This window comes from Uloborus diversus, chromosome 4 (genome assembly GCF_026930045.1).
Source record: "Uloborus diversus isolate 005 chromosome 4, Udiv.v.3.1, whole genome shotgun sequence".
Taxonomy (NCBI): Eukaryota; Metazoa; Arthropoda; class Arachnida; order Araneae; family Uloboridae; genus Uloborus; species Uloborus diversus.
In genome coordinates, this window is record NC_072734.1 from 92,081,674 (window position 1) to 92,105,965 (window position 24,292).

Below are 24,292 nucleotides of genomic sequence, written 5' to 3' on the forward strand. Positions count from 1 at the left end.
AAATCATCTTCCTTGCATTCTCTTTCCCACCACAATTTACTTGTAGAATCCAATTTCTGAAGTAATTGGTATGCCAAAATTGCTTCCGAAAAACCCTCAATCTTCTGTTCTAAAGTTTCCAAGGACCTAATGCATTCATTTACCGTATCTACTAATTTTAGAATAGAAGCAGGGGATTCACTTTGTATTGGAGAAATAGACATGAACCGTCTTAATTGAGCAAATACTTGGTCTCTTTTGTTAGAATATCTCTCTTCTAAGAGATCCCATGCCAATTTATAGTTTGCATCACATAAGGATATTGATTGAATGATTCTCAGAGCTTCCCCATGAAGCGATAACTTTAAATACGAAAGTTTTTGAGAATCCGATAAGCTACTGTTCTTATGTATACTAGCTAGGAATAGATCTCTAAAAGACAAACACTCCTGAATGCTTCCGTTAAAAGAAGGAAGATTCATTTTTGGTAGGCGAACACCTTCACATGGTTTTTCCTCGGGTTTAGGAAAGACATTAGTAGAAACAATAGTCGGCAACTTAGACATTTTTTGCTTAACTGCAACCCATAATTCATCAATACTTTGTTGAACCGAGCATTGTTCATCAATAAATTTATCAATATCTTTCTCTTCACAAGTTTCAAATATTTTCTCAAAAACATTAGAGCATACACTTTCAAATTGAGTGCACTTTTTCTCATAGAGCTCTAATTGAATTTTATCGAAAGAGCCTTTAGCAAATTCATTAGATGCCTTTGTAATACCCGATTTAAGCACTTTTTTATGTACTAAAATGACATCCATTTTGACACAATTATTTAATTAACATTTGATTATAAATGCAATAATAAATCTCCTACCTGACTGCTCTCGGACGACTAGTGGCACTTTAATCCGCTATTGTCCCTATCAGCTCAATATTTGCACTGCACTGTTAAAAAGGATCCGAAGCTGCTACGGCTCCGTACGGAATACATGTTTTGGCGCTTTTCACATTGACCACCCAAACTCAAATCTTCACAAAGTGGACTGTAACACTTCTCAAAACTCTTTATTTACTTGGAGATCGGACATCTCTTGCCGACTCCCACACTCGATCACTACATAAGGCACTTCGCTTTTTGATAAGCATTTTGTGGCGTTCGCAGCGCCCTCTTTTTCTGGTCAAATTTCCATATGGGCCTTAACATCAAGTAGTACTAACATAGCTTCGTTGTTATGTTTGCGTTATCGGTATGAATGCATAATGTTACCGATATAGCGTTTGATTCCGCATTGCATCTTTCGAGTGTTTTTTATCTCTTAATTGCAAAAAGATAATTGTGCATCATGTGCTTTTATTATTTTAAACATGTTCAATCATATTCTGGCAGAAGAGATTCGTTACAGCGAAATATTATGAAAATCAAATGATACTGCAATACGCTTTTGTTCACTACTGATTTTCACTTACTTCAAGTTAATTTCTCTTCATTTTCATGCACTTTCTTTAAAATCTTTATCAGAAGTACACATTGCGATAGTGGCTTGCGTTTAAACTCAATGAGTGGTATTTGTTTTGTACTGTAAAACTCCGTTTTGTTCAGTCAAACATGTTTTGTAGTTATTTAAGAGCAGAAACTTGCTCTTTTGTTCACCATCTTCAGGAAACCTATGAAATTTGTTCACTTATTACTTTAAATTCGAACATCTAACAGTCTCCGACTAATTTTAGTATTTGATAATATATAGGTGAAAACAAAAATGTTGGAAATATTACACATGATAGATAAATTTTTTGTCCCCTTATACAGTAAAACCTGCTCACAACGATACTGTTGGGACCTAAAGAAAATATCGTAATAGACAGGTTATCGTTATAGACAGTTTGATTATTCATGCTGACATTTTGCTGGGGCCAAAAAAAAAAAATATTGTTGTAGACAGGTTATCGTTATAGACTGTATCGTTATGCACAGGTTTCACTGTATATTGAACGTTAAAAATTATCCAATGTCCAAATATCTTATGGGAAATATTAATGTTTTCAAAATTGCAATTTATAAAAAATGAACCAATTTACATGGAAAGAATAAGAGTAATACATAGCTTTTTCTTCTCTTATGGGAGTCATATGCTTGTTTTTTTTTTTTTTTTTTTTTTTGCTCAAGAACTGCAAATACGATTTGTATATGATTTCTGCATTGCTGTGTCCAATTTAGCTCGCATCGCGAATACTCTTGTTGCTTCATTAGCGTCGGCCTTTGAATCAGTTAATTTGATAAATTGCAGCAGCTGACGCCGATTGGTTTCAGCAAGTCGCAGTCTCAGTAAACGTTTCTGGATAATTTCGCCTAATCGTACCTCTCGACTCAAAAACTTCAGCAGCCTGAACGAGTCATCACGTGTTTCCGTCGCCTCCTTCAGAGTCGTGCCGAATGTTGCAGATCCCTCGTCTATTTCATCCAGCATCATTTTCGAAGTACCACCTGCATTCATAGTCAGAGCTGCCAACTTTTGGAATTCCAAACTCGTAGCAGAATTTTTCAGTGGGAGGGGGAAGGGGGTGGATGAATTGTCAACAGAAAAAAAAGATACTTTACAAATTTCAAATATGTTACAGAAAATATTAAAACGGAATTTCAAAAAATATATATATATTCTTAACGGAATTTTCGGCAGTTTTTCCGCTTTTTTGCCGAAGATTCAGTGACTGGATCAGCGTTGCGATCTAGAAACCGATCGATCTTTACACCATGCTACTTTCGAAGCGCGATGCTTGTTGCGCAGAGACCGTCAGCGCATGTGTAGAAGTTTCATTTTCAGAACTTACCGGTTTAGTTTTCATGCTTTTTTTTTCTTTGCTTTTTTGGGATTTTAATTAAAAACCCAGAAAATCGTAATTTTTGGACCCGCTTCCGTAGCGTCGTAGTTTAAAGCTGAAATTCGCGCGATTTTTTCGTAGCGGTTGGCAGCTCTGTTTATAGTGTTCGCCTCACGGTGACAGGGATATCGGCACTCACTTTGTACCGGTTGGAGATCATAAGCAATGCCAAGCTTTTCTCGCCTTTCTTCTTCGGATAGAAACACTTTTAGTCAGTTCAAGATTTTGAGTGCATTCTTCAAGCTCACAGTTGCATTCGAGCTACTCCAGCGGGTTTTGCAACAGTAATAAACTTTCTTTCTTTCTTTTTTTTTCTTTTTTTTTTTTTTTTTTTGAAGCGCGCTTTACTGGGTTTCTAATTTTAGAGATGGTTTTCGAAATCGTTTCTCCCTTTTGTGCATTTTCTCACTTGCTGAACGTATTAAAACTGAAAACTCGAATGAGAATACCAAAAATCAGAAAAATACGAGGGTCGAGCCAGAAAAACGTTCCCATCAGTTTTACAAAGAGATAAAATTTTTTGTTCCCATAGAAGTTTACATCGTTGGAAGCATGAAACTTTCCTCCATTTTTCTACATGATCGCCATCTTTTTCTACACATTTTGTTAGACGGTGCTCCGATTTCTGTCTCCCAATATCACAGAACTCCGCCGCCAAACCTTTGAGGAAACGTTTCACCTCTTCTTTGACTTCATCATCAATGAAATTCACACTGAACCAGTTAAAATAATTTCACACGAAATAGCTGAATCTCATCAAACTCAATTGACTTTTCTACACCGGAAGAGTCCGTTAATATGGATTTACTCCCAAAAATAATCACTTATAATATGCGTTAAGCGTGCCCCACTTCATGCGTAAGTTTGCCCCGTTACCGGGGCACGTTTACGCAACGGACTTGGATCCAGAAACACTTTTTTTAAGGTTAAAAACACACATGGGGCAACAATGGGGTCGTTTCCAAAATTTTAACAATGTTTTTTTCATGGTTAAAAACATAGAATCTGACCAGTTTTTTAAAAAATTGACAAAGTTTAATATTTAAAAAAAAATATTTTCATTGTTTACGCTTCTATCGATGACATCACAAATGATGAAATGCCATTCACAAAGCACAATATTTAAATCGGATCTTTGTTCACGTGTATTGGCAACGATAGGGTTGATAGCAAGCGTAGAGCGCAATTTTAATTCGCTTCTTGATTATCATTGTAAGGTGGAAACGCGATAGAAAAATGCGCCAAAGAGCATCATTTGTGACGTCATCAAGACCACGCCCTGTTTGAAAAATCGGACATTTAAAAACATTAATTAAAAATTAACTGTTGGGGAAATAAAAGTATTTTCTGGCTCCATGTCATTTTATTTTATATATATATATATATATTATATATATATATATATATATATATATATATATATATATATATATATATATATATATATATATATATATATTTGCTTATTCTATTAATTTCAGTGACTAAAAGTATTACTTTTGACTGAAGGAAACAACCCCATTGAATACACAATTTTTTACTTTAGTAACTGCTTTATAAAACTACAATGTCTAAAATTTCTTAAGTTAAAAAAAAAAAAAAAATTAGAAAATTCATTGAAAAAAATTCGCGCAAACGTGCCACAGTCAACCCTACACCATACAGGAGCACTTTTTTCTTCCTTGTACAAAGAAAAGGAAATATTGGCTTCACAAAAAACTTATCACTGAAATTTCAGCATGAATTTCCATTTTAATTGCTTCTAAACTAATTTTGATTTTAGTTTTTCACTTTGCTCGCACGCATTTTTATATGTGTGTACATTTGTACGCAACTAAAACGTGCATTTTGACTGCGTCCCAGTCCATTTTGACGAATTTGTGTTTGACGAATTTATTTGTTTTCCGTGTGTACGTATCTTGCATAACACAAAAATGGTTAGTTGTAAAGAAGGCTCAAACTTCGTTTATGCACCTCATGCGGCTTCGAGTTGTGCACACTGCACACCCCGTTTTAATTACAATCGGATATTCCAAAAGGGATGTATGTCAACACATCCTTTCTGGCAAGCCAATGTCAATTTTGTGTGTCAAGTTATTTTCTCCAAGGAATCTCTCAATCAGGGTTCGTTGATTTAAATCATAATTGAAGTCATGATTTAAATCCAGTGATTTTTTTTTTTTTTGATCATTGCTTTAAATCAATTGATTTGAACTAAGCGATTTTTTTTTAAAGAAAACCATCAATTAAAATCAGTTGATTTTAATTAAACGATTTTTTAAAAGAAAACCATCAATTAAAATCAGTTGATTTTATTTTTATAAATTAATTTTGCAGTTTTTGAATGAATTGCTCTAAATTTGACTGCACTGCATTATACTATCCCAATTTCAACAGGCAAAACTACATAAGTCCCTCTTTCTGTGTGCGTAACAGATTTTCACTCTTGAAATATTGCTTTTAATCCGTAATCACAGTTCAGAGCAAAATAAAAATTTGCAGTTTTTCTTTTACACCCTGCCTAATGTAGTTAAGAAAAATATTTGTTCATCATATTATTTTAAACTAAAAACGTATATGATGATAGAAACCTTATCTTTAAACAAAGCATGAAACAAAATCACATCTTATCTAAGCTGTATCTCGCTTTTATAAATTTTTAAAAATGTACTGAATAGAGAACTTACATGGGCGGATTTATGGGGGGGGCAGAGGGGGGCAATGCCCCCCCAGTTTTGGAAGGACTTTATGTAGTAACAACACATTTTCCAAAAATTAAAAAAAAAATATTTTTTCTTTTTTGAATAGTTTAGAAGGGCATGGGTGGATTTATAGGAGGGGGGGGGGCAAAGGGGGCAATGCCCTCAGTTTTGGGAGAACTTTATATAGTAACAACACATCTTCCGGAATCTTAAAACAAAAAAATCATGACTTTTTCTTTTTTGAATAGTTCAATGAAAAGGAAGAGAAAAGCGAATGTCCTTTTCTAATGGGAGAAAAGAAAAGAAAAGGAAAAAAAAAAAAAAAAAAGAAGATTAAATACATATAGTATAGCTGTCACTGGAGTAGATTAATTGACCTTTTGAGAATTTCTAAAAAACATAGTTTTTTTCCCCTTCTCTCTCTCTCTCTCTCTTTTTTCTAAGAGAGAGAGAGAGAAATAGAGAAAATAAATACTATCGCAAACTGCATAAATTTCAGTTATCTGAGTGTTCTGATTAAATGAATCTTTTTACTTAGAGGGAGAGTACAATTTTACTTACTTTATAAATACTGTTTAAAAAGTAAGGCAAGTCATAATCATCTAAGTCTAAGTGAATCAGTCCTTGTCATTATTGAAATCTAAATAATTGAGTCATCAAAAGTTTTGGAAAATTTGCTGAAATTTTATAAAACTCTATAAAAACTTAACAAACATTGGTAAAATCATAAAAATCCTTTAACTGTAAAAACTGACGAATTTTCGTAAAAATTACAAAAAATCAAGCAAAAATTTGCAGGTAAGAGTGAATTACAAACAGGGCCGAAGTTGCCTATAAGATAAACAAGCTATTGCTTAGGGCCCCTGCTTTGATGTAGGTCCCTAACTCCTAAAAAAAATTCATGATTCGTTCCTTAAAAAATGGAAATAACTTGAAAAAACTAATTTCATATTTAAGTGCTTGAAAACCTCGAATATTTGGAAACGTGTGGCTACAAACCTTAAATTTTAAAATTTCTAACAAATGGTAGAGGGGGAGGAATGCCAAAATATGTCTAATTCAGCTCCTTGCCACATCCTGTATTAAAAATGTAAAAATCATGGTTCTCACGTTTGTAACATATTATTTGAAATAAATTTTTGTGACTCACATGTTTCATATCTTGCTATTTATTCCATTCCGAATGCAGTATTTTGGAAATTCTTTTGTATTGATTGCTTTTATCTTACTTCTTCTGCATATTGTCTATTTGTCTGGCACGGAAAAAAATACACACTACTTCTATTTCTTTTCGTTTTCTGCCCCACTTGCAACTGAAGAAAAGTTGTTGTCACGAGAAATCTATGGGTTTTTTCCTTTTAAATTTAAAATAGCTATTTCTCACAAAGTTAGGACACAACTGTAAAAATTTACAATCAAGTACTAAAATATCAGAGACTGGAAAGTACAAATGAAGTGCGTTAAATAATTTTAATTGTTCTAGAGTCCTTGAAAATAATTAGATAAGTCTTTGAAAATCCTTAGCAAAGTGGGCTCCAATTACTTCTACTGCATATTGTTAATCTGTTTAGTCAGGAAAAAAAAAAGATACACTATTTCTATTCCTTTTCGTTTAATGCACTACTTATAATTAAAAAAAGGTTGTTGTAACGAGAAATCTATAGTTTATTTTTTCTTTCAAACTTAAAATGGTTGTTTCTTACAAAGTTTGAACAATACTGTACAACTGTATAATCTAGTTATCAATTTCTTTGTCTATCCAATTAACCTTTATAAGGCTTCTAAATGCAGAATTTTACAGGGTTCGTACGGGTCATGGGAATCCTGGAAAAAACATAAACAGATTTTAGACCCGGAAAAGTCATGGAAAATTAATATTTTCATTAAAAGTCATGGAAATGTATTTAAAGTCATGGAAAAATGTCTTGGGCAGTAAGAAAGTAACAGAAGCTAAAAGAACATTAGAATCTTCAGTGATTTAACAGTATTGCTTGTAAAAGCTATTTACACTGGAAAACTGAACTATCCCGAAAACAAATCTGAGTATTGGAATCCTATTGCATCCGCTTCTGTAACAGCTGTCCGCGTTTTTTTTTTTTTTTTTTGGTAATGTGGTTTTACTGCTGGGGCATCACTTGTTTGGAATTCACAATTATTTTCAGCGCTTCTTATATTTTATATTTTTTAGAACTGGTCTTGCACGTTCTAGATTTTGCCACACCCACTCAAAAGCATAATTCAGTTGCATCCGAGTTCGTTTCAACCACTCATTATTAAACTTGTCAGAGTTTATCTTAATTTGTTGGAGGCTTCAGAAAATTAACACTTAGTCAGGCGATAGAACAAAGAAATAGGAAATTCTAATACTTAAAAAAAAAATGTATTTACTGAAAAACAAGGCTTTGCTTCAACGAACGAAAATATTGTTAAGTTACTGTTTGACCACGGGTTGTATGTAATTTGACAATGTGCCAAGTAAAGAATATTCCATCTGAATGAATCTAGCAGCGGAGAAGGGAAAATAACGATGGGATTTTGATGCACGCGTTTCATAATGTCACTAGTGTCTTATTCATTTATTGCATTCTCTAAAATAAAATAAAGGGAAACAAAAATTGTTACCACGGAAAAAACAAAATGAAAATAAAATATTTTCATTTGGTTCAGGAACGTAAAAGAAAAATGGTTAGCTTAAAACTTTGTTGTGAATAAATAAATCACTTAATTTTTGCCATGAGAATATAGATCGAATATACTTTAGATTTAAAAAATGTTGCTGTGAGCAAATTTTCATTTTTACAAAACTAAGGCTAAATAATAGAGAGGCAAAAGTGCACATCTGAAACAAATCAACTAACATCCCTATAAATTAATAGATACGTCCATTTCCGCCTATAAACCGGATATTAGCCTTTCCATGCAATCAATGGTCAGACTATACATTGAATATTAGATACACTGTTGACACCAAAGGGCAATATTTTTATGAAGTAAATTTAGTTTTGAAAACTTTGTAATGACTCATTCAACCTTTGTCCCATTTATTAATATTATGCAACATTTATTACTATTGTACTCTGTTTATTAAATATTTATTAATTTAAACATCTATATTGCATTCACTATATTTTTACCTTACTTAAATTAAAAAGATAAATAAGAATAGCGCTGATGTTTTTTCAGTCACAAGTAAATGCTTTGATAAGGTAGTGGCATTCACATAATAGTTTCGCTAATACCCTTTGAAGAGAATTGGTAAATAGTACTACAGTAGAAGACCGTTATAACGCCGACCTATATAACGCAATTCTCTATAAACCACACAATATTTCAGAAGTAAACAATAGGTTTTGAAGTTAAAAACCTCCCTCTGTTTTGTCTTGCAAACATAAAAATTGTTGGGAAAATTAAAGTTTGAAACAGTTTCTCATCTTTCCATCTAATTCAAAGTTTTAAAATGAAAATTAGTGTTCACAGTAAAAAGAATACCAGCAGATGGCTCTTGAAAATTCAGCTGTTACGCAAACCATGAAGCTAGCAGAAGTGCAGGATAATTCACCTTCTTTTGATTGTGAAACATATTTATTTGTGAATAACTAATTGTAATATTGGTGCTTTAATACTCATTGCAGATAAAATTCATTCTGAAGTGCTAATATATAGATATATTCTGAATATTAGTTTCAAAATTTGTGAAATGATCTATATAACGCAAAATCCTGTATAACGCAAAAGCTCTGGTCCCAAGGTGTTCGTTATAACGGTCTTCTACTGTATTCTCTTTGTGTAACAAGATCATGAAAATTTTTATGAAGTCATGAAAAAGTCTTGGAAAAGTCATGGAATTTTTTCATCCAAATAGAGTATGAACCCTGATTTTATATCCATTTTACAACATTTCCTCCGGGGGAGAATCCCCCCTCTCCCTAAAATTGGAGATATTCTATTTCTCACTTAAAAGGGAGCCTTGCTTCACTCTCTTGATACCAGATCCCTCTCTTAAGGTCAATACAAAAAGGGCAGCATGAAAACACACATTAATGAAAACCACACAAAAAAGTAAAGCATGAACTTATGCATCACAGGTTACAGACAAAAACATGGGAGTGGAGGGGGGGGGGCAATAAAAATGTTGCTAAAAAAAATCCTGCCCCCCCCAGGAACTCAGTCCTAAATCCGCCTATGAGAACTTATCTTAATTTAAAAGTAAGCTGAATGGATTCATCTATTGTATGAACTCCATTATGTTTATAAATGTAAAGTTTGGCATAACTAGGCATGAAAAGGTACAAACAGTATATTGTATACACGTGGATCGCCTACAATAATACGCTAAGCATGGGTAAAACATTTGAAAAGATGCGAAAGTTTAACAGTTCGTGGGATGGTGATGGATAACAACATAAATTTTCTCGCTTTATTTGACTTGTTGGTGTTTTTTTAGCTGCTTTCAGGCAAGTTTTAACCTCCACATTCTTTGACTTCAATCACGTCACCCTCCTTATGTAATTTATCCCAAATCACGCACAAGTCAGTCATGTTTTTCCCAAATAGTTCACTCATGTAATCACTGATTGAGCTATTTCGAGAAGTTCTTCCGAAGCAGGCTGTTTCAAAATGTTTTCTGAAATGAAAACCAAAAGAGACATATTTAACTCTGTAACAATTTTTCTGCAATCATTGCTATCATGTTTGAACATTTCAAATTGAACTGCTCAAAAATTCAATTTTTCCACTAAAGAATATTGGAAAAAAACATTAACGAAAACAGCCAGGGGTTGATATTGATTGTGAGTTTTTCAACGAAATTAATTCATTAATTTTACTATTCCTCAGCAAAACGTTTTTTGTCTCGAGACAGATAGATTTTTTTTTCATTATCCACAGTCTTCTTTTACCTCAGTGTCTCACATTCTCAAATGTCGAAAGAATATTCTCTGCTTTTGTTTTTGCACACGACTAATTAGGAGATCGATTACCGATGAACGCATTCCATATTGAAGGAATTTTCTCCCGAGAGAAGTTTTGAGCGTTCGCATATTTTTTTCGATCAGTGGAATAGGAAACTAATTGGGGGGGAGGGGGGTGGGGGCTAGATATTATCTCGTTATGGGTTCCACTTTTAATCCTGACAATGACCAACTTTTCATTTTATTTATTGTTTGGCCAAAGGAACCTTTTTTGCTTCTCTATACATAACAAGTCATCAAACAAGAAAAAAAGTGCGATTAAAATTGAAAATTATCCGAGTGAAAATCAAAAGCTCCGACAAATTTAAAAGGGAAAATCCTCTTGCAATAATCCTTCAAGTAAATAAAAAGACACTAATAGTCAAGGAAAAAGACCAAAAACAACCAACAAAAAAGAAAAAAAAGCTCATATCATTAACCGGCATTAAAAGTTTCATTAAAATATGATATTTTTCCAAACTTCACTTACTCAGATCAACGCGGGGAACACGAAAAAACCGAAACTCATGAGCAAACTTTGTAAAGAGCCTCTATATGAATTTCACAGAATGCAAACGAATTCACATTATCTACTTTATGAAAACAAACTATTTTTGATCTAGTTACTCTTTCTTCGGTTATTGAAGCCTCTGCTGCACAAACCTATAAACGCTTTTGTTTTATGTAGAGTCCCTATATGAAAACGTAGTTTTCAGAGTTGCGACAACGCGGTATCATTTTCCTATTGGTCGAAGACCGCCTGAGGCAAGGTTTCTTCTTCTCCCGTAGGATTAACATGGAGCGTATGACAGTGCTGTGGAAAAACCCAGAATCTGAAAAATTAAAGGTGAGTCCAGGATTTTGATGCTCATATTACTGTTCTACAATGTTCAAATTATACGTGTGTAGCTTTACTTGAGTGAGTCCATTCCTATTTCTTTAACTATCGCGTAATTATATCAAGAACATGTGTTCCGGTGTGCTAAAATTTCATCCTGACACTTTATTTGGGCCTTTTATAGTTATTTTTTCTGTTAAATCTATGATTCCAATCACAACGTTATTGAAAAATAACACTTTAAGACAAGGCAAATGTTTAAACTGTGTAAATTAATTTTTTTTTAACGATACATCTCTGTATTCGGTTTGGCGCGATCAATTTCGTGCTTGGCGACGAGTAGAAGTAAACAAAACATACACTTGTGATGTACGTGAGGATGTCTTAACTTGTGTTGCAGAATTTTTTTTTAAATAAATGTGACTTGATATTAAAACCCATTTTAACTTATGTTTTAATGTTAGGGTTTTTATTTTTCCTGATCATTGACAAAAATTGACTTATGTATCGTTTTTAATATTCCTTTCAAGCTATAAAACTCCAAGTTAAATCTTCTCTTTATGCAATGTAAGTATTTACAGTGTCAAATTTTTGTTTTTCAAAATTAGATGCAGAGGAAATAAACTGCTTATAAATTATAGAACTTTCAGTGCTTGCTGGCAGTATCTTTTAATAACATTTAGATTTAAGGAAAAACGCTTTGTTATGATTTTCTGCCAAATGTTTATTAGTTAAAATTTGTTAAAAAAAATGTCAATTCGATTATGAAATTAATGTCACCACATGAATTTGCCAAAGCGTTTGAGGTGGATATGGAGTAGAACACTTGCTTGACACACGGCAGTTTTTATCGATTCTTTAGGTTGAGCGAGCCAATTTAAAATGTACTATTTTATTAAAATTTTAATGAATTGTAGGCAGTTTTGGTTATTTTGGTAATTTACTCTTTTTTATTCAACAAGCATGTCACTCGCTGTGTGTTCCATCATAAACAGAAAACTGAGATTTTCTAAGTTCGTTTCAAGTAGTGTGTTGGTACTTTTTTTATTATGCTCTAATTAGGGTTTACTAATTTTTAGGTTGCCTAGTTATTTCCTTTTCATGCTACTCTTTCTTTATCACCTGAAGAATAAAGTGCATGCTATCACCCCGCTTCAGGTTAGTAAAAATTTCAATTTTTATTGAGAAAATGATTTTTAAAAAATTATGGCCATGATTGATACAAAATTAAGTTTTAACAAGTGTTGAATTACCTTTGAGATCAGGACCGTTATCATGGGTTTTTGAGATTGTAAAAGTCCTCCCAGCCACAGCTCTTGTTTGTCAGAAATTAGGTACATTTAAAGTTTTGCGGGTTGAAATATCAATACTTTTATGATAAAATGCTGAATCAAAGATTTTTTAAGTGAAACTTTTTATGCAAGGACTTTGAATTTATGATCCAACCTTTTTGTGTGACGAAAAGTGGTGGGGATAAGCAATGTCGGTTAGAAGGAAAGCTTGCTTGTCTTCAGGTATTGGAGAAAAGTGAGACATTACACTCTTCTCGCTTCCTTTCTCATTTTGTATGGTTGCATGTACTGCGTTCAGGCAGCGCGGAGATCAATATGTACATTTGTAATTACTTACTTTACTTATCGTAAACAGATCATTTCTCTTCTTAAGAAGGAAGAAGATGATCATTATCAGTGGACACATGTATATAATTTTATGTAAAAATATGAATAAGAAACACAATCTGTTCAAAAGTGTTTGATGAATAGTTAAAATATTTAACGTCTATGGTGTGTCATTATGACACAACCTGTTTCTTGGAATCAAACTTTAGAAGAATTCTACTCTTCTAGATCAGCAGAAAAATAAAGTACATGAAGCTCTCACCCCACATCAAGTTTGTAAAAATTTCGATATTTGGTGGGAAAATGATTTTTAAATAATCCTATCTCGATTAATGTGGAGTTGAATTTTAACTAGTGTGGAATTGCATTTTAAAATAAAGGCTGTCATCATGGGGTTTTGAGATTATCTGTAAAGATCAGGGTTCGAAAATATCCGATATTTTGATATACAGTCGAGTCCCGACTTACGCAAGGGATGCGTTCCAAGACCCTTCGTGTAAGTCGAAATTTCGTTTTGTGGAAAAAGGTATGTGTAAAAACTTTTATAAACATAACCAATCATTTTAGACATGTGTAAACACAACCTTAAACAGTTAAAAATCTTTTCTTAACCATACCTTACTGTTTCTTACATAAAGAACTGAATTTTCATTTGTATTTAAAAAAAAAAAGGCGTTTTATTCAACATAAAATACTGCTATGATGCACAAAAACAATGATCAATGGAAAAGAAAGACATAAACCAGTACTGTACGTACGGCATGTAGTAAGGAGAACAAATGCCCTATAGTTGTACTGTACAGTTGATTCAGTAATGATATTTGTAACTTAAAAAAAGTGAAAATAATGATTTATGCTGCAGTTATTCTAATATATTTTTAAATACAGTTGCTTCATTGGTTCTTTTATAAAGTTTCCATCTATGGCATTATCCCTCTTCCTGGTTTCTTTAATTTACAATAAAAAACAGCTTCCATTTTCATAATTTTTGCATTTTGCGTGGATACTATTACTGGGTGAACTTTTATGGGTTTCCGTTTCTTGACTTTTAATTGTACGTATGGAAGATTCACTCATACCGTCATACCTAATTGTTGTGCTACCCTTCGAAGCATTTTTTGGTTCAGCTTAAGCTTTTAAAGAAGCTTTACCTTTTTTTTAATTGTCAGAAACGTTCTCTTTTTCTTTCTATCTTCACCAACTTTAGATAAAGCAGCGCTCCTAGGTGTCGTTATATTTTGTTAACGTTCGCATTTAGAATGAAAAAAAATAACGGAAAATGAGAAGTAGTTATTTATATAAGCGATAAAAGACTAGTACAGTGTGGGTACTTCTGCTCTCAGTGATTCTAAAGGGATGATGGTCCGTTCATGAAAACAACTTGCTTGCCGTGGTTCCTTTCTGAAAATTTTCATGTTGCGGGCGAGGAATTCATGCTAGCTCAAAATTTCTTTACTGTTGAAAAAATCGCATTATAGCCATTGCTCGTAAGTCGGATCGCTTTGTAGCGGGAGTCGACTGTATATTGGATATTTTGATATTTATCCGATGTTTTCAACCAATGCAAAATAAAGTGTTTAGTAACTGCTTCCTTAAATCAGAGTTATTTATTTTCTTATATTATTATTATAATGCATCAACTTTAAAAGTAATTTTTCTTTCATTATTTATATTCATTTATTACATGTTCGTGATTTTGCCTCACCCACTCAAAAAGTAATTCAATTGCATCCGAGTTCATTTCAACCACTCATAAAAATAAATACATAAATAAATAAATATTCAATTTATCAGAGCTTATCTTAAATTGTTGAAGTCTTTAGAAAATCAATACTTTTGTCAGGAAATAGAACATTGAAATAAAGGGGAATTCAAATGCTCTAAAACAGTGGTGCCCAACATACGGCTTTCAAAACTGATTCATGTGGCCAGCTGAAATGTCAGGTATAGATAAATGAATTTGCTAAAAAATGTGGCTTTCTTTTAAAGAATTTACTTTCAAGCATCAGTATATTGCATTCTCTATATTTTTACTTCACTTAAATTTATACATTAAAAACGAACAAAAACAGTTTATGGTTAATTTCTTTAGTATGCACTCACATTTTTTCCAATCACAGTCACAAGTAAGCGCTTTGATGAGGTAGTGGCATTCATGTAAAAGTTGAATTCATTGAAGTTGAAAAATTGAAAAAATTGAACTCATGTAAAGACAGGAGTTCAATTTTTTTTTTTCGCAATCTTGATTAAAACCATTAAAAAAATTCATTCATAGTTTTCTGAAAAGTACTGAGGACTGCTGAAATAACACTTTCTGGAATAAAATTTGTTCAATATAACTACCATGTGATTTCATTATAGGATTTGTAGGACCATAGGAGCTATTTGTTGGTCAAAAAATAAATGAAAAAATATTAATATTCAAATAATTGGAACCCGTACAACATGCCCCACTGTCCAATGTGCCCCACTTTCCCCTACAATTTTGTTGTGGATATTCCTAAGTAAGGTGCAGAAAAAACAAGCAAGTTTTCTCACGGTTCCTAAAAAATTTAGAATCACGAACGTTCATTACTTATTTTAGTCATCATGAACTGATGATTTCTCTTCTTAAGAGCAAAGATGATGCACAGTAACAAATATGTACATAATTTTATGTACATAATTAAATGAAAAACAATCTATGCTAGTCAAAAGAGATTGATGAATTAGGTAAAATATTCCCCTGTAATATGTGTTTTACTTTTTCAAGTGTTTTTAAAACACACCCTGTTATTTGAAATTAAATTTTACAACACACTTAATGCAAAGTAGTTGAAATACAGTTCTATTTCAATTAAAGTGTGTTTATTTATTTTCCATTTATAATTTTATGAACTAGTTTAAAAAAACATTCCTACCAATTGTGTTCAGCCGTATTGATGATTTAGCACATTTGAAGAGTTTTACTTCTGCTTTTAAATTTATTTGCCCTTAATGTTTAAGTTTCTTCCAGATATTCTGCAACTTGAAGAAAGCTCAACTACTAGCTGAATGGCCCTGATGCAGATGTTCTAGAAAACTCATGATAGTATTGTACTGTTCACTTAAAGAATTGTATAATAGAATGATCTCCAATATTTAGTTTACAAGGATGTCCAGAAATCATTTTCCAAGTTTTCTTAGCTTGACAGCTTTATCAAAACTAATGAAGTTGTTTAAAAAAATAATAAACTTCCATACATAATATGCCATTCATGTTTGTTATGCTTCTTATTATGCTGATGACTTCAGAAAATTTGTTGCCGAAATGGTCTTTGGACTTTCAACAATGACACACAAACCAACAAAAATTCTGTGTTTAAATGCTAAATAGTGTAATTAAATAAAATTTTGATCTTCTTCATACCAACAGTGCTGTATTTCTGATTTGTCACGCTTATTATCATATTTATTATCATTCATTTGTATAATAATATTGAAGTGTAAAGAGGTAAAACAAACAATTTTGCAACAGAAATTGAGAAATAGCTGGAATTCTGTTTTGATTCTCTAAATTTAGAGTTTTGAATTTGTTTTGTAAAACAAATGCTTTAAGGTTTATGCTTGTTTGTCATGTAAAAATATTGTTTTCAATTTAGATTTTTAATTAATTTTTTGGTATTCAATTGAAGTAATTTAAGGTATACATAAAATTATGAAAAATATATTTAGGTTTGTTTATTTCAGCATTAAATGAACAGTTCATTGATGCTTATTCTCTTTGTGTAGTTATCCAGAAATCCCCCCCCCCTCAAGAAGAGATTTTTCTCCCCACTTAAACTACAGGACAGGATTTGAATAACTGCAAATAACTCCAATTTTGAAAGGGATAGGTAGCAACTGTTATCTTAGTCTACTTCCGACTGTCAATGCACCTTCTCTGTTTCTGACTAAATTCTGGAAGCATTTTTCAAGATGTTGGAATATAGGTCATGTTCATCCATCCATGATACAGGGTAATGAATGGAATTGCAATCTATATGAAAAAATCTGAACAAAAAATTCAATTTATTTCAATCAAGGGTTTTTTTTTTTTCACAAACATTCACTTCACAAATAGTATAAAAGAAAATGAATTACAAGCATCAGTATATTTTGCCCTGTCTAATCGAAACTCCCTAATTGAGTAGATGGGAGTAAAGCCTATAACAAAATGTATTTTCTTTATGCTTATAAATGACTGAAATTTTTGATTAAACTTGTGTTTTGTCCATAGTTATTAGTTTTAGGAAATGATACTTTGGAGTAAAGAATTGATAAAAATTTGATAATAATAACCACATTTTAAACATGTGAATATTTTAAAGTTACGTTGCATTCCAGAAAACACAAAGATTAATCTTTGCTTATTTTGTTACTTAAGCAGTTATTGACAATAATAGTTTGCCCAAAATCTATAAAAACTACAAATTCTGTTTTGGTACCCTGAATTTGATTTTAATTGCCTCATTGAGAAAAATGTCTTTGTTTTCCTTTTTTTTTTTTTTGTGTGTGTAAAAATGTTAGAAATTCTATATTTGAAATAAAGTTTACAGATGTAACAACACCAAAAAAATTAATTGAACACTAGAGACTTTTGTAATCTTTATGTGGTAAAGACCTGAACTGTTAGTATGGAACGAATGAGTTTTCTTCATGCTAAGTTGTATTTAAAATTTCTGTCAAAATTAAATGTAAACATTGCTTTTCCACGAACATTGAAAATAAGTACAAGTCCTCTACTGGTGCTGGGAATGATTTTTTTCTTTGCTTCATTAAGAAAGTGTCTACTTTCTTTTCTTTATAATATTGTTTTGATTTGAAAATATTGTTCAAAATGTAAGTAATAGATGCATGATGTGATGCAGAGAAATAAATAACAATAGAAACATTTGTTTCTTATTCATATGAGTTGAAAATAAGTAATGTTTCAAGTTACACCCCTCAACTCCTTAATTTATTTCTGAATATTCCTATCTTCATCAAATTAAAGTAATAATTTTCAACTTTATTCAAATTAATATTTTAACCAAGAGTGCCTACTGAACCACTAAAATATTTAGAGGTTCTTGGTATTCTTTCTTTCTTTTTTTGGGGGGGGGGGAGGGAGGGATTACCTCGTTTTGACCATCTACCTATTTCTAGTATTGAACTTTCAAATTTTCCTTTGCATATTTATCTTTCAAATTTTATATTTTAATGTTTAACTTAATCACATTTAAATCAGAAAATTGTACAGGGTAAACTAAAACATACAATTTTAATTAGCCTTTTTTTTATAGCAAACCATTTTAATTAGTGATATTGCGTTTCAGATGGTTACAGGAAATACTTTTAGATTTAAAACTCTTTACAACGTTTGCCTTTCCGAAACAAAAACAAGCAATTTCTAATGTGCATTATCTGTCGTTCATTTATTTATTTTCATTTTCTTACCTTTTTTTATCTCTTTATTTATTTTGAATCAATTAAATTCTAACACATGGAGGTGAGAATTCACATGCTGCAAACCAAAAAAAGAAAAATTATTACAAAAAAAAAAAAAAAAACTGTCGGCAGATTTAAATGGATATATTTTTGCTGAAATTAAAAAATAATAAATTATTCCTTAGTTTTAACTGTAAAAGGCATGTGATAGCAAAGTTGCACTTTTTGAAGATTAGCCCATTAGTGACTGAAGTTTTTAATTAAACTAATGTTTTCTTTTTTCGGATGAAAATGCTGAAAATTTTGTGTTTTAAATAAAGTTTATAGATACAATAACGCCAAAAAGTAAATTGAACAACAGAGATCTATGTTGTTTACAACAACAACAAGATTACAACAATAAGATCATGCTATTGATCTGAAAACTTAGCATGAAAGAAATGAGTTTTCCTCATGCTAAATTGTTTTCAATTTTTAGTTTTTGCTTTGTAATAAAAATTCAAAATAAGTACAAGTCCTTTTTTGGTGCTCTGAATTGTTTTAATTTTGTTTCATTAAAAAAATGTCTACTATCTTACTACCTTTCATTCTAGTTTTGTTTTGGTATAAAAATGTTGTTGAAAATTTTAAATAATAAATAGTGTACTTTCAAGAAATAAATATAAAATAATGGAGACACCTGTTTCTTATGCATATACGAATGTTGAAAAAATATGTGTCGAAATACACCCCCCCCCCCTCCTTAACTTCCCAATTTATTTCTGAATATTTCTATCTGCATCTAGTTTCAAATAAAAATGACCTCTGATTAATATAATTTCAGTTTTCAACTTTATGCAAATTAATCTATTAACTAGGTATGCCCACTAAACCATTAAAATATTCAGAGGTTCTTAATCTCTTTTTTTTTTTGGAGTGGGTTGGGGCGAGATGGGATCCCCGCAGTGTGGGGTGCCCCACCTCTTAAGGGGTTCAACGGCCTCTGAAATTAAAGACAAAAATTGACAAAACCTAGCACTAAGACTTATTTAACGTTACAAATATACACTGATGGCCTCTGGGGAGGGGCTATACAGATTTTGTTGCAGGGAGGCCTAAAATGTATAGATCCTGGCCTGGATAGGATACCTTGTTTTAAGCTTCTACATATTTCTAGTATTCCTCTTTCAAACTTTCCTTTGCATATACATGGGTGCCACACCCCTAACAGCCCCCCCCCCCCCGTAGGTGGGCATCCCAGGCATATATTTCCTTTCAGAATTTTTAAGCTAATGCTAAGCTTTGTTCCATTTAAATCAGAAAATTGTATATTTTTCTTTTTATAGAAAAAAAAAGTAATGCTTTTGATATCAATATAAGAAATATTTCTTTGTTCAAAAATCTTTATAAAGCTTAATTTAATGTAGCAAAAACAAGCAATTTTTTATGTTCGTTATTTGTTGCTTATTTATTTATTTTCATTTTCTTAATCAGTCTTTATTCTTTCATTCATTTTGAATCAATTAAAATTATAATATAATTTTCGTTGTCTCGGAATCTTTTGATTAATTTAAAATTGATAGCATTAAAGAAAATAAGGTTTAAGAAAAAAATATCTGCTCTTAATTCTGCTAACACAGGGGCATTTTGTCTTTTTTTAATGTTTGAATAAAAATCGAGCGTTTCACTTATTGAACAGCATTCATTTTCGAATCCGCGTGCTTACATCTTTTCAGAACCAGAACCCGTTTCAGCCAGTCTTTCCGCTCCCGTTTGCGACTATTTTTTTTATGAAACTCGAAAGCGAGCAAGGAGCCAATCTTGCAACTCGGCGGCAACCCTATCTTCCCCCTGTAACCGGTTGCGCTTTCCGAGCATAGCTGTTGTCGCAACTCTGAAAACTACGTTTTCATATAGGGACTCTAGTTTTTCGGACCGATTGTGTGAAACCTGTCGGCAAGATGCTAGACGTGAGCCGCGCCTATAGAGAGGAGAGACCAATTGCAAAAATCTCCTTCTCTCTTTTTCCCGCACCACCACCTAATATAATATAATATAATACCGTATCTTGCGATCTTGCGTTCTCTCCAGGAAGCAATTTAGTCCGAATTCAAGAGTTACAAAGGTACGATTTTAATCCGTTCTCTTTCAAAGGAGTATAAAATTTATTATCCTCTTTTTCAAAAGTGACTTGATTCATTGTTTCCGTCCCTTTCGTGTCTCGTTTACTTTGAAATGAAATATCGGAACAAGTGACGCCATTTTTATTACAGTCGGACCCCGATTCAACGAATTCATCGGGACCAAAACTTTTTTACGTAAAATCGGTGTTATTCGTAACATCGGAGTGCGAAATTTTTTTTCGAAATTGCACATATTTTATTTAAAAGCCCCAATAATCAACCGCACAAAAAAATCCATAATTAGAAAGTGTACCCTTTTTACTCAGGATTTCCCGCTGTTAATTTGAAATTTTGTTCTACTGAGTAATAGAGTCTGACAATTTTCAATTTCCTCGGTACTTGACTCGAGATAGTTCTCCTTCCACTTTATGTAGAGAAGAAAATACTGTGTCATTTATAGCGTACTGCATGAGATATGTTTTTTACGGTTTCCATTCCATGTGAAGCAAAAAGAAAGTTTTGAGGAGAGTTTCATTATCGCTCTCAGCAACAGAATAGCTATTCATTGAAGCATACTTGCCTGTCGTTTTAACATTTTTACTGCTTCGCACACAAGATGGATATATCATTTGGGAAACATTCCAATATTTTCAACTCAAATCAACAAAACAAAATTTTTTTGGCTGTTAAAATAATTCGTTGATTCAGGGTTTGTTATTCGGTAAATAGGGGTTCTTGCCTTCGATTTAGTCGGGGAATGAGAAAAATTTGCTAAAACGGGGAATTCGTTAAAAAGAGGTTCGTTAAATCGGCGTCCGACCGTATTCGCTTACTCTGGTAAATGTGTGACTTTGAGGTTGTACGATTCGTTTTCTGTGCCAGGGATCGGAAGGGGATGGAACTCAACTTTTAAGCCATCGAATCATTGAACCCATGAAGCGATTATTTATTCCCCCATTTTTGAGGTGCATTCATTTAAACCGGGGTCGGCAAAGTTTTGGACACGACGGTTTAACTTCGGTTTTTACTGTCCGAAACTACATTTTGGAAAAATTGCATTCTGTGAGAAAACATTTAATATCAGAATAAAATGTATGTTCACGTTATGGGCAGTTCTCAAAAGGTGGGAGCAAACACAGACTTCAACTTTGAAGCTTCAACACCAAATAACTTTCATTTTAATTAACTCTAAAATTTTTGAGGTAAATTATAATACTGTATAGAGACAAGAATTGACATAAATTATGGAAAAAATGCTCTTTAAATGCCCTTAAAAAATATTTTCTTTGCTAAAAGGCGCAATTTTGGACATACCAAAACGTTAACTGAGCAAATGTACCATTAAAGAAAAATTTTTTTAAATTATTTCCATACGTTTCAAAAAAAATTCAAAGGTATGAATCTTACACTGAATAATTTTTTGTTAATATTTTACACAAATAACAAAAGTAAAGACAGATTATTCACTTTGTAAACGATTTTAGAAAATAGTAAGTTTGAAATTTGATGCATGTCCAAAATTTACGATCTTTACAATGCTATTTTTTGAGAACTAAGTATATGATGTTTTCATTTTAAAGGTGTTTATCGAGCCTCGGAATCAATTTTTAATTGTTTAAAAGTGTTTTCATAAGCTTTTATGCAGTATCTTAGAAGAAAAATAATTTTTTTTAAACGTACATGTGAGATGTCCAAATGGCGTTACGATCTTGACGCCGATAATTCTGTCCATTTATTCATAATTTTTGATGATCTACTGTCTTCTAACCTCAATAAAAAACGTTATTATAATGTTATCTTCTTTAATCCATTGGTATTCTGCATAATTAATGTGTTACACATTGAACAATACATAAATTACAGTAGAAACATGGCTGCTTATGATCGAACCGAAAGCCATTTTGCGCTAAAATCGCTAAGTAAACCTCCGTTAGCGACAACACAGTATACGATAAGCTAAAGGTTACCAGAGGGGAATTCCAATTTGACAAATGTAGTTTATCGTCAGCTGTACCAGTTTTGGCGACTTTATCACCTGCGCTAGCAATTTTTTTTTTTTTCCGCTTTTATTATTTTAGAATTCTTTTTCTCTTCTTTCTTTTGGAAACATAATTTAACGATCTCCAAATAGAAATACGAATTTCTTTCTTCAATAATTTTTTTAGACATCATTTTAATTCTTATGACATTAGAAAAAATATTCATTATTAAAACTGATGTCACTTTTTACAATTGTATTATTTTTAATTTGAAGCTTTTTTTTAACCTTGCATCAATTTCTTCAAAATCATTCCAAAACTTTATTATATGTAAGGAGCAGCATGTATAGCCATTCAAGTATTTCATTAATATCCTCTTTATTATTAAATTGCAAAATTTAAAAAGTAGTAAATAAAATTTTCATTGGAAAAGTTAAAAATCAGATTAACAATTGTCAAAAATGGCGAAACTTACGTTATGATGATGTCCAAAATCCGTTACCTACAGGAAAACAATGTCCAAAATCTGTTACCTACAGATTGCTGATTTAATTTGCTAATTAACAATTTTTACAAATACCTGCTGTCTTTTCATGTTCATATATTGTGTTCTAGGTATGCATACTATAGAATAAAATCAAAATTGATGTCAAATTCGAAAATTTTTGAAATTGCTCAAAGTTAACTTTTTTGTTCCCACCTTTTGAGAACTGCCCATACCCGGTTTTAGGGTATTTACCCAGGCCTTGGGTAAAGGCCAAAAAATATTTACCTACCCACTGGGTATTTACCCAATCCACATCAACAGATCCATGGCACAGAAAACGAATCATACAACCTCGAAGTCACACATTTACCAGCAATAAGTACAGAGTAAGCGAATACGGTCGGACGCCGATTTAACGAACCTCTTTTTAACGAATTCCCCGTTTTAACGAATTTTTCTCATTCCTCGACTAAAAGGAAGGCAAGAACCCCTATTTACCGAATAATAAACCCTGAATTAACAAATTATTTTAACAGCTGAAAAAAATTTTGTTTAGTTGATTTGAGTTGAAAATATTGGAATGTTTTTCAAATGATATATCCATCTTGTGCGAAGCAGAAAAAACTTTTGTTAAGACGACAGGCAAGTGGGCTTCAATGAATAGCTATTCTGTTGCAGAAAGCGAGAATGAAACTCTCCACAAAACTTTCTTTTTGTTTTACATGGAATGGAAACCGTAAAAAAACATATCTCATGCAGTACGCTATAAATGACACAGTATTTTCTTTTCTCCATAAAGTCGAAGGAGAACTATTTCGAGTCTAGTATCAAGGAAATTTTAAAATTGTCAGAGTCTATTACTCAGTAGAACAAAATTTCAAATTAACTAGCGGGAAATCCTAAGTAAAACGTGTACACTTTCTAATTATGGATATTTTTGTGCAGTTGCTCATTGGGGCTTTTAAATAAAATATGTGCAATTTCGAAAAAAAATTTTGCACTCCGATGTTACGAATAACACCGATTTTACGTAAAAAAGTTTTGGTCCCGATGAATTCGTTGAATCGGGGTCCGACTGTAATAAAAATGGCGTCACTTGTTCTCATATTTCATTTCAAAGTAAACGAGACACGAAAGGGACGGAAACAATGAGTCGAGTCAACTTTTGCAAGAGAGGAAAATAAATTTTATACTCCTTCGAAAGAGAACGGATTAAAATCGTACCTTTGTAACTCTTGAATTCGGACTAAATTGCTTCCTGGAGAGAACGCAAGATCGCAAGATACGGTATTATATTATATTATATTAGGTGGTGGTGCGGGAAAAA